The sequence below is a fragment of the Lissotriton helveticus genome, chromosome 12 (assembly GCF_964261635.1).
Source record: "Lissotriton helveticus chromosome 12, aLisHel1.1, whole genome shotgun sequence".
Classification (NCBI taxonomy): domain Eukaryota; kingdom Metazoa; phylum Chordata; class Amphibia; order Caudata; family Salamandridae; genus Lissotriton; species Lissotriton helveticus.
The window spans coordinates 290,907,939-290,921,128 of NC_136073.1; positions in this window are offsets into that span (position 1 = coordinate 290,907,939).

Consider the following 13,190-nt stretch of genomic DNA (forward strand, 5'->3'; position numbering starts at 1 on the left):
AAGTAGCTGCGTGTCATCTGCGTATGATACGGGAACAAAGCCGTATCTACGCAGTACTCCTGCCAGGGGTGCCACATAGATATTAAAAAGAGTGGGGCTCAAACAAGAGCCCTGTGGCAACCCCTTGGAAATCTCTATTTCCGCAGAGCGATATGCACCCATGGTGACTCTCTGGGTGCGGTCAGCTAGGAAACTCTTTAACCAGTCAAGGGCTTTGTTCTTAATGCCAGCGTTCGACAACCGTTGAGTCAAGATGGTATGAGACACGGTGTCGAACGCTGCCGATAGATCTAATAGAACCAAGATGACTGAGAGGCCCTTGTCCTGGTAGGCGTGGAGATCATCAGTAAAAGACAGTAAGGTGGATTCTGTACTGTATTTGGGGCGGAATCCTGATTGGGATTCATCCAGCGCTTTTACTAGTTCAATGTGTCCGGATAGGTGGCGATTGACATGTTTTTCTATCATTTTTCCCAAGAATGGTAACAGGGAAATAGGTCTTAGATTTGTCAGGTCAGACCATGGTAAGGTGGTGTTTTTCCTTATGGGTCTGACAAGAGCTCGCTTCCATTCCTTAGGGACAGTGCCTGAGATGAGTGAAAGATTAACTAATTCAGTGATCATTGGGCATAGTTGTTCATCCAATGCAGGCATTTATCTAGCAGGAATAGCATCCTCTGGACTCCCACTTTTAATCTGTTTTATAAAGTTAGACGTTTCTTGAAACAAAATAGGGGGAAAGATGTCCATAGAGTGTGCATCAGATATACATTCTGTGAGATTAAGGGGGGGTGCTCTATTAGTCAATGAAGCCTGATTTGTACATATTATTTTATCATAGATTTTGTTGATTTTATTTGTGAAGAAACAGGAAATTTCATCACACAGCTGTTGGGATGACATGTCACGGGCTTCGCATGCTGTGGGTTTCGCGAATGTTTGCAATATTTGGAAAAGAACCCTGGGGGAGTTTCCTGCCTCTTGTATTTGAGATGCAATATGTGCTTTCCGCGCAAAGCGTATCGCTTTGTGGTAGGAGGATAATGCGCTCCAGTATTTATTCTTATCCTCTAAGAGATGGGATGTTCTCCATCTTTTTTCTAATTTCCTAGCCCCTAATTTGAGAGTTCTTAAATGATCGGAGAACCAAACTTCTTGCTTTTTAGCTGGCCTGGGTTTAAAAGACTTTAGTGGGGCAATTTTATCTATAACTTTCCTGGTTTCGCCTTCGAGTTTCTTGAGAGCAGTTTCAATATCATCCGAAGGTCGTAGGTGGGCAAAACAGGTAATTCCATGTAGCGTAATCATTCAGAATTGCCTAAACAATCTGTGAGATTAGTCAGAATTATGTGAGAAGATTAATTTTGCCTTTGCTGCTATTTTCTTCATGCCGAAATGCCAATGGATGCAGAAGAAGATGAAAAAGCATCAAATGCAACAGAGCACAACTAGCAACACAAGGAGCCACTCACGCATGCTAAATGTGCTCTTGGGGTAGGATTTTCCCCAACTTACTTCTGACATTTAGCACTATTTTCTTTGAGTAAAATGCACCTTTGCATTCAAAATGTGCTCATTTCTCCTCAAATTATACTTGATTACACAAGCAGACATAATCGCATAATTATTGGTAATTTTGCACCAAAGAGTAACATGGAATTGCCAAAATTACTTCGATTACTCAGGTGTAATTAAAATTATTCCCATGCCTAAAAGCCATCAGTTGAGTTTTTGTTCATTAATCATCTCTGAAAGAGGTTAGTATCTAGGAGATATACAATGACAAAGACTAACTTACTCATGACCACTGAGTTAGACATTCTTCTCCTTTTTCAACATTATTAGCTAAAACAAATTTTCTCAAATGATCGAAATTAGCTTTGCAATTTACTGAGTATAGAAGATGTAGAGGAGAGATAATCACCCCCATCAAGGGTCTGAAGTACTGTGTACATATGTAATTGGTACTCACACACTATACATTGGTTATTTATGAAAGCATATTGGCACATTGTTCATAATGATATCTAATTATGAATATTGTAAAAAATAGTTTCATAATGCTAATAGCTTGCAAGTGCTTTCAAATGTTGCTTTCTTTAACTTGGGAAACGTATGGCCATCCAGAATCAGCTAATGCACTAATATATATCACATATTTTGTACTGTTGTCCATCTAGAGCCATCATTTTTTACTAAATACTAGATACATGAAACAGTTGAATATGTTTTTATATGTAGGATTGTGATGTATGAAATATTGTAAAATGTTATTGTTGACTGTTGGCTGATATATTTATTATTCTATGTAAGGGGCTGATTACGATGTTGGTGGGACCGACACTGACGTGCTGTTGGTGTCGATGTCGATTCCACTTACATCTACAACCGTGGACAGACTGCCACATTAGGATGTGGTCAGTTGGACTGCATTGCCCCAGGGACTGACTGACAGCTTCCAACTGGCTCAAGGAGCCCGTCAGGCAGTTGATCGGATCGTAAACCCCACAATGGAGGCAGTGCCTCTGCAGGCGCCGCCGTGGGGATTACAATCCACCTTTCCTTCATCCATTTCACGTTGGTTCTTCCGACATGAAAATGCTCTGTACTTCATGGCCCTCAGCTATTGCCACTGGTGCCCCCCTAAATATCCCTGCATTGTGTGGCAGGCACCGCATGGTGCCTGCCGCAGGGTGCAAGGAGTTTATAAACATGCCTTTTGGCACTGGGGTTTGTGGTGCGGGACTTTTCTGGGCCCGTGGCGCAAGCCTCAATGCTAAGAGGCATGTTTCCAACTGCCTCCACAGCGGTAGGACCATAATTTGGTGGGTGGAACCGCCGACTACCTGTCAGCTGGTCCCGTTCCCACAACAATGGCGGTCAGATACTCGTCCGACCGCCATCATAATCAGCCCCTAAGTGTTTACGTTTGCATTATGTAATTATATGTTAGCATATGTTTTTATCACTTGGCTCTTGTGTCTTCTCTTGTCCATCTCTTTATGTTTTATATTTCCTTGGGTATTTTGGGATTTTTCCTTATGGATATTGTTTGCACTTTGAATGCCTGTAGCCGGATGATTTATACAGTCCTGAAGAAGGGAAACTCCAGTATAGCGAAAACATGTTAACTGTATTGGCTTGAAAAATTGAAATGACTCAAACAATTGTCAGTTTAGCAGCTTTTCCAGTTTTCTATATGTCACAGACTAACTATAAATTGTCTAGAATACATGTATATGTAATATTAAATGTTAAACGTTGATCACAAATATAGCTTGAAACAGTAAAATATTTTCTGTCAATTATGTTTTTTGTTATTTAAACAAGAGGCTGAAATCCTGTAAAGAAACACTCCCCACTAAACATGAATAACCTAGATCATTTTAAATGTAACTGAATTATTAGCTGGGTTAGTGGCTCAGTGGGTTGAAAGTAGGCATGGCACTGTAAAACACTTTATTAATTTTATTCTGATTAAATGTATCTCCAGTGATCATTTTCATTACAGTACCCTGACTCCACGGCCTAGTTTCTACTCTTCTTTTCCAGTGTTGTATGTCCCTTTCTCATTGTTAATGTCTGTATTATCATCTTTGTTTCAAGGCAATTTCTCAACATCTCAGCATCTCAGCATCAATGTTTTTTCCAGCCATGATCCAATTGACAATGATAACAATGTTACAATATTTTTTAGATAATGCTTATCAGTACAGATTGCGCCTATTTGTATCTATTTTATGGTCCTCAGTATATCAGGATCAAAATAATGGAAGACGATGGGCCTTATTTAAAGTTTGGGGGGTGGCATACTCCATCACAAACGTGACAGATTTCCCATCCTCTTTATTGAAAGTACAGCCTCTGGCACTTGTAATACAGTGGAGGGGATATCCTCCACTTTTCAACAGAGTATCCTATCGGCCAAATAAGGTGCTATGCTTGCCGGTTTTGAATGTGTTCCCTGTAGGTCACATCAGACATCTGTAGTGTGTGCTTAACTCCCTGAGCCATATTATCGGCTTATCTGTTTCAATGTGGTCTCCTTGTGCTTGTGTCCTCTGTCATTGTTCCCATGCCATGTCAGCATGTTTGTGTTGCATTGTCAATGCCCCCTTGTCAGTATCCCATTGTTTGTGTCCCAGTATCAGTGTGTTAGTGTTCGTACTGTAAACTTCATTTTCCCCGTGAAGGTGTCATATTGTCTGTTGTGATTTTCCAGTGTATGTGTGTCAATGTCTGTGTTGGTGTCTATGTGCCACTTTCAGAGTGTCAGTGTCAGTATCAGTGTCCCCATATCCATGATGATTTTCCTTTACGAGAATGGTCCCTGCGTGACAGTGTCCTGAGGTCAATGTCACAGTGTGTCCGCATGTAATTGCTCCTGTCCTAGTCTCATTGCATCCTTGTATCAGTGTCACCATGTCAAAGTTAATGCTCCTGTGTGGAAGCCCATTTGTCACACTGTTTGCTCTATCGAGCGTATGGCATCATAATCTCACTTTAGATCCTTACAGAATGTCAGAAGGTGTAGCAGAGGCTATGAGAAGTATGGGAGGGGCCAGAGTGGAGGGATCTGAATGAGAATGAAAGTGTAATAAAATGGGCACACAATAAAACAGACCAGGGAGGAGGACGATGTGAAAGGCCATTGTTTTCAAACAAAAGGGAGATTGCACAAAAAAGGAGCACTGACGAGTAACATGGGTGGTACAGTCATGTACTCATTACACTTTTCAATCATTAATGTCTCTTAGGGCCCTATTCAGGTAAAAAAATTAAAGGTGAAGACATGCATTGTCTTCTCTCTCTCTCTCTCTCTCCCTCACTCTCTCTCTCTCTCTCTCTCTCTCTCTCTCTCTCTATATATATATATATATATATTCACAGAAAAAACCATAGGTTATAGACCATATATAGTTAGGAATTAGCATTTACAAAACCTTGAAAATTCACTGAAAAAACCATAGGTTATAGACCATATATAGTTAGGAATTAGCATTTAGAAAACCTTATTTTACTCACACAAAACCATTGAAATTCCATATATAGTTAGTTGCACTAACTATATATCGCGCACCCGCAATCCACTGCTGATGATGTCACATATTACATCATTCATGACATGGTCAGTGACATCACTGATGACATCACTGATGACATCTCAAATGACATCACTGATGACATCACTGATGACATCTCATTTGACATCATTCTTGTGCTAATACGATAAACCTCTTCAGACTCTAATATAACCTTAGATACACTCAGTGTATACAGACACTCACACACTGTCACTCATCCATGGAGTTACTCACACACCTAGTCAGTCATGCAAAGAAACAATCTCACCTCCATTTCCTCAACTATACAGTTATACACACCTTACTTATTCAAACATATACTAACACATATTTACTCTCTTATACAATCCCTGATACAAGTTCACAATGATCCATACAGCCACTCACACATTCAGTGGCTCTCATGCACAGTTATTTATATATGCCAACTCTCACATGTACTGTGTTTTACATATGTACTTACTATGACATGTAGCATTGAGATATCCATTCACTCATCAATACACTCATGCACACAGTCAACCGCCCATGTAGCTTTTTCCACATGCACTCTTGAACTCATACACCTAGTGAATCAACTGCTCACACATCTATGCACAGAGTCACACACCTCCCAGCCACCCCCACACAAACTCAATCTCCCATAGAAATACTTGGGCAACCAATTAATAACACATATAGCCTCTCGTATAGCTAATGATCAACACATGCAGCAGTTTACATCACAACAGACATAATGATGCACAAATTAAGACAGTTTAGTCACTAACCCATGCATTCAGTGAGACACATTTAATCACTCACTCATACAGTCAGTCACGCACCTACTAAATCCTTCATCCAGACACTTATACATCCACTCATTCTTCAATATCTAAGACATATTTTAACTTTACAGAAACATACAGTCACTGGATGTTGTCATCAGTGATGTCATTTGAGATGTCATCAGTGATGTCATCAGTGATGTCACTGACCATGTCATGAATGATGTAATATGTGACATCATCAGCAGTGGATTGCGGGTGCGCGATATATAGTTAGTGCAACTAACTATATATGGAATTTCAATGGTTTTGTGTGAGTAAAATAAGGTTTTCTAAATGCTAATTCCTAACTATATATGGTCTATAACCTATGGTTTTTTCAGTGAATTTTCAAGGTTTTGTAAATGCTAATTCCTAACTATATATGGTCTATAACCTATGGTTTTTTCTGTGAATTTCATTGGTTTTTTAACAGCTAATATCTGTAGCTGTAAAATGTATTCTTCTTTAAATCCAAAAATATATTTTATATGTTTATGAATAATTTTTTTTTTAAATATTTTTTTTTCTTCGTTCCCGCTTCGCGAATCGGGAAGCTTCCCGTTAGCTGACCTTGATGCCGCGAAATAGACCGCGAGCCGGTAAACGTTTCTTTACCGCAAGTGCCGCGTTAGAAAACAACATCGTGACGCCTCCCGTCCGCATGACGTTCCACGTTGTCGCGTGATACGTCATATGACGTGCTACGTTAGCGAACTGGTACGCGAAGCGAGTGCCAAAGCGCAGGTTTCTGGAAGCAAACCGGGAGGCCCTGCAAAGCGCTTAACGTAAACACAGCAAGTCATGTGACTTGGTAATAACACTTTTCATTGGTTCATTTCACTTTTGGTTTCCTAATGATGTAAGACTAGGTCATATAATCTAAAATGAACACTTTTGATTGGTTGAGAACTCTTGTTTTTCCCAAATGATGAAAATCCCTCCTTCTTTCCTCACTCTGACTTTCATCATTGTGAGAGAAAGACCCTTTGTGATCACTGAGCAATGGCTTCTTTAGTAGCTTCAGCTGGTGCTTCCCCACCACCTCCACCACCTCCAAGGAAGAGAGGACCACCTGCTCAAGTTGTAATTCAACAAGAAGAAGAAGAAGAGGAACAGGAGGACGAGCACGAAGAGAGGCAGTTTTTGCCTGAGCAGCCCAAGACGTCTCACCGGAAAGAAAACTTCATTTGGCAATTTTTTAAAATTCCCAAAGGTCAGAAAAAAGTAAATGCAAGATACGTAACTTGCCTTATATGTCAAGATAGACTGTCCAGAGGGACCGACAAAAAATACAGTTTCGGAAACTACACAATGCATCGCCATATGACTAGGTGGCATCCTAACAACTACAGTGCTGCACAGTTTCGGAACGACCTAGATAATCTCCCTATTATGGCCAGAAGATCTGTTGTACCGGAAGTAACGGGACCAGAGGGCAGGGAGATGGTGCCAAATATACAAATGAGATTTGGTGAAGTAAAACACACCTGCGTATTTTGCGATGGATTCATTTCCTACGGAGAAAGAAGCATCACTCTGATCAACAGAGCTATTGACTATCATATGCAAGTTTGTCCGAAACGCCCAAAATAATAAATACTTCTTTTTTTTGTTTTGTTGCTCCTGTTGAGCCCTTTACAATGAATCGTTTTCATTGCCCCCTCCAAGAAAAACCCAAAAAAATATAAAACTGTTCCGAAAAATTCAAAAACATTAAAAAAATGTTCAGAAAAATAAAAAAAAAAGTTCTTTTCAGAACTACCTCCCCGTTATTAAAAAATTGGTACAATATTTGGAACTGTGCCAACCTCTATTTCTCTTAGTTCGCTTCCTAGTTCGCTCGCTGGTACGCGAACTGGAAGCGAACCAAAAACAGTAAGTATAAGGGAAGGAAACACACACTTATGTTAAAAGAAAGACAGCTATAGGGGAGTAAACTAGAGATACTATTACCCATAATCCACTACTGATGATGTCACATATTACATCATTCATGACATGCTCAGTGACATCATCAGCAGAGGATTGCGGGTTTTTTGGCAACATGCCTTATCCACGGTTTAATAACGCTGCCTTTTGCTTTATATAAGTTTTCAAATTGTATGAAATATATACCAATAGGTCTTTATGAACCTTTAGGTAGTGCTTTTGTTCATGAGGTCTGGTCGCTTCCATACACATACAGATGTTTCAAAGATGATCAAGAAGTTTATCTGAATGGAGAGGAATGCACTGAGACGCCAGATCATTCACTAATGTGTAGGCACATACAGTTACACGATTCATGCAACAAACACCGACCAAATATGGCTTGCGTGTTGCAAGGCACGCCAGTTCCTGCTATCATCCCCACGTTCAAGTTGTTGGAAAATGGTAGTTATTTGATGCTCAATAATGAAGATTGTTCTGAGTTAATTAAAAGTATTCCTTTTATCGTAACAGTAAGTGAACGGGTTATTTGCTGCAGAAATGTTCTATTTCCTCCCACACATGAACATAGGGAGTTTTCAATCTGGCCACAAATACCAACCTTGGGACACGTTTCAACGGCATGACAAGAATAAGAGCTCTTTTGTCTCAGAGAGAGGTGGCCTTGAGTTCGGCCCGTGAAACTTTCGTACTTCACATAGCGAACACCCGTACACAGGTTTGCCTTTCAATTTCAGCAACATGTTTCCGACTATCTTTAACGCATCCTCCACAAAATCCCTGGCACACTTTTTTAAAGTTGTTACCAGTGGTCTCGTGACTTCATTTGAGAAAATCTTTGGAGTCATCCCTGCTCCCTTTCATTCCATTTTCTCCACTCTGGTTCGTGGATTGCATTTTTACTTGCATTACCAGCGGACGCTCTTGTGCTTTTTTACATTTTTAAATATGGATGTCCCTCCTATGCAACCTCCGACCCTGCAGCTGCTGACACTGTTCCGCAATCGCATGCTAGAATATTATGGCACAATGCCGTTGGCGATATTAAGCACGGCATATGGATTATCTTTTCGGTTCTCCTACTTCACCTGTGTCCAGCCTGTATTTCACTGCCTGACCTGTGATTTCGATTGGGCCATTGATTTGTGTCTCTGCGGACCGGTTTCTCCTGACGTCGACTTTAATCAGCTGATGACTCCTATCATTACTCACGAGTTGGTTTGTCCTGGCGAAAGGATTATGGCTGTGGCATTGATGCATGGACTACTTGGTCCCTGGAATTTACTGGCGGCAGCACAGTCTTTCTTGGAACACAGCTTTCTTGAAAACCCACCGAGCTGTCCTCTGATGGTGATAGAGGATCCGGTGCTGGGAGAGCACGTATGTTCTTTTCCGCTTTTAAATTGGATGGCTGAACTGTTTTCGGATGAAGACGGTGACTTCCTGTTGGAGGCTGTTGCAGCTTATTTTGCATACACAGTTATGTCATAGACCTTTTTCATGTTTCATATGCTGAGTACTAGCATTTCATTGACAATTCATTGACTTAATTGTCAAGTTTTTATTATTTACCTTGCCTATTGGCTTAAGACTCGATAAAGTACTTGGCTGTTTTATTTTTCTTTAGCATTGAATTTTCCTAGTTTTTAATGCTTTACCTTGCGGACCGTCCACATATAAACTTGCAATCTGCTCTCATGAGATGGCACTTCTATTATCTTATTCAGTTCGTTTCCGGATCATGGGGAGGTGTCATCTAGGTCCTGGATATCTTTACACCGTGTTAAGTTAGCATGGGCTCATTACCGGTTTAAACGCCATTTTTCCTTTTTTGCAACTTCTGCACACGACATTTAGTTGTTGCTTTAGCTTTCCACCTAGTAGTTCATCGTGGTTTACATGAGAATAATATGTTATTGGTCTACTATCTGCTTTACTTGTTAAACTATATCTGTACAGCGAGTGCTAAAGTTTCAAGAACAACACGATACAGAATTGTTATGAGGTCTGATCTCCACGACTTCATACTCATAACATAAGTGCAACTTCTGCCAATTCTGGGCATGAGGCGGGTTTTATATTGCTTTGCCGAACACACATACACAACAGTTGATGCGGTTCACATGAAGAGAGAGCTGGTGTATGCTGATGTGATTCCTTCAAATCTAAGACACTAAAGTATGGGCACGCCCTAAACCAACACAAAGAGACCTTCTTAGCAAATAATATAATATGTGTATTAGGGAGGGTGAGATATAAGCAGCCGCGGGCCGTGGAGGGAGTTACGGTGAGGCAGGGAGGCGGGGAGGGGGAGAAGCAGGGTGGAGCCCTCTCTACCTTGCCCCTCCCCCTCCCCGCCTCCCTGCCCCACCGTAACTCCCTCCACGGCCCGCGGCTGCTTATAAGTGTTGCTAACTCTTATTCATTTACAGCATGTTAACATACTGTCACCATTCGCTTTTTATGTACTAGTAACTATGCTGGTAATTTTGCTACTGATAATATGTGTACTTGTATTCTCCACCCTGCTTCTCCCCCTCCCCGCCTCCCTGCCTCACCGTAACTCCCTCCACGGCCCGCGGCTGCTTATAAGTGTTGCTAACTCTTATTCATTTACAGCATGTTAACATACTATCACCATTCACTTTTTATGTACTAGTAACTATGCTGGTAATTTTGCTACTGATAATATGTGTACTTTTATTATCTAAGGTACTACGCCTGAGAAGACGGCATTAGTAAATAAACATTTCAAATACACATGTGTTCTTCTTAACTCCATGTTCTGGTTTCTAAGAAATATATAACGACCGACTGTTCATGAGTTCCACGTATCCTGAGGTACTATAAGTTCATATTCTAGATTGTCTAAACATTGAGAGTTTGTTATATCCAATGTGACACTGTACCTAGCTTGCTAAATAGTTTTTGATTACTAACGTGAGTTTTGGGACACCCTAATTCGCCGAGGTTCCAATCCTCTGTCCACAGTTCTGTGTGAGAACAGAAACCCTGCGACAGGGGCACCCCCGACCCTTGCTGGAGCTTCATCACACTTGCGATACAACTCCAGCAATGCGCCACCTTTACGGCACAGATACATCACGCATCTGTGCTGTTTTTGCCCCGTGATGCGCCGCATTGTAAATGCAGCACACCATAGGTGACGGAACAGCGGCACAGAATGACTAACACATCCCTGGTGATGCGCCAGTCATCATAAATCTATCCCTATGCTTCTTATCTTGTTAGAGATGAACCGCCATATGTATCATCAAAGTTATTTGCATTTCCTAAATAGCGAACTTTAAGGAATAAATAGCGATTCTTTACCATTCCTAGTTTGCGATGAGCTATTTGCTAATTAGCCGAATGTAGCCCAATGAAGCCCAATGTAGCCCAATGTAGCCCAAAGATGGCCGCCAGACACACAAAAAAACAAATGTAGCCCAAATATCAGCCAGATGTAGCCCAACTATAGCCCAGTGACAGAATGACCAATCAGCTTCGCAAACCTCCGTTACGCGAAGCAGAGCGCTGTTACAGATATATATCTTTTTTTGAACGTTAATTTCTCAAAATCCACTGGAGCACATATATTGAGACCTAGCAAAGGCACATCGGGCTACCAGTCCCTAATATTTTGCCAAGTTTCGTGCAAATCCATTCAGCCGTTCAATTATTATTTTTATTATTTTTTTTTGCCCCGCGGGGCCCTTTTAAAACCTCCACATCAAACCTAGGGGGTCAGCGAGGATCTACTATGCCCCCTTATAGTTATTTCCCCCTTTGTTTTGACCTCCTCTTGTCTCTCGATCCTACCGAGAGACAAGATGGCGGCCGCTACGGACTGTTTGGAATGTTGACAGACGCCGGAGAACCAATCAGCTTCGCTTCACAAAGCTCCGTTGCGCGAAAAGTCCGCGAACCAGAGCGCTAACCGGTCCGCTGTTACAGATATATATCTTTTTTTAAACGTTAATTTCTCAAAATCCACTGGAGCACATATATTGAGACCTACAAAAGGCACATCGGGCTACCAGTCCCTACAATTTTGCCAAGTTTCGTGCAAATCCATTCAGCCGTTCGGGCTAAAAGTGAGGCCAACCGCCCTATGGAAAACTCAATGTTAAAAACACGTTTTGGGACCCCCCTTTTTTCTCGGCCCCCACTGGACGAACCCCCCCCAAATTTTCAAGGGCTGCTCAGAAACAAAATGTGCCATTTTCCTGAAAATTTCAGCCGATTCCGTCCACAAACGCCAAAGTTATTAGACATAGAATTTTCAAAAAACCCATAGAGAAAAAATCCTAACTATATATACCTACTGGCGACCGCCAGTAGGTAATATATATATATTTATATATATATATATATATATATATATATATATATATATATATATATATATATATATATATATATATATATATATATATATTTATATTGACCAGCATTCTAAGTCTGGATAGCTGCACCAGGCGCGCAGGTTTTCAGGCAATACCACAGGCCACGTTTTTTAACATGTCAAATTCCCCCTTCGCGGAATTCTACAGACTGAATTTTGCAGAGTTAATGGACCCTCCTGTGCAAATGCACGTTTTTTCTCCAAAGAGTAAAATGTTTTCCCTGTAGAGAAAACTCTTCTCCATAAAATCTGCGTTGGTCCATTCCCCTTCATCCTGGGAAGGCAATAACTTCAGGCCTTGGCAGGAGTAAATCTCAAACGATTTCTAAAGTGGGATGAAGTTGGGTCAGAGTTTGGAAACGCTCATAAACACGCTTGTGAGTGTTCCCAAACGTTCAAGCGTAACCACAGTTTAGAATGTATATTCCCATCCCTTGCATACGATTTTCTACTGCGGATGTCTCTGCACTTTTGGTGGAGCAATACGAAGCAATAAAGATATGTACACCTGCCAGGAATCCCTTTGAGTACTGCTGGTAGCCCTAAAGGAGACATTTTCATAAGGTCAACGCGGTTGTGAACAGGCCCATTGGAGTGTCACGTCTTCCCCCGTCTAATTTTAGATAAAGCCCTGTAGGGGCCGTTTTATTGACTCGTTAGTCGTGCGCAAAGGAAAGAAAAAGGTTGATGTTTTGGAAAGGCATGTGTCAGTATGCGGCTTAAGAAGGTGTTTGTCTTCTGACATGCGCCCTGCCTGCTCCCGCGAGGTTTTAATCTTGACGTGTTTGGTGTTGCTGTGGAACTGTACGTGCGAATACACTCGCTGCCATCAGTAGCAGAGCTGCGCAGCTCAAGCTCTGATGCACACCTCCGTCACACACACTGGACGGCTCGAATTGGGAATTATCACTTAATTATCCTGTAAATAATGTGTTACTTTACTTCAATTTGCACATCTGC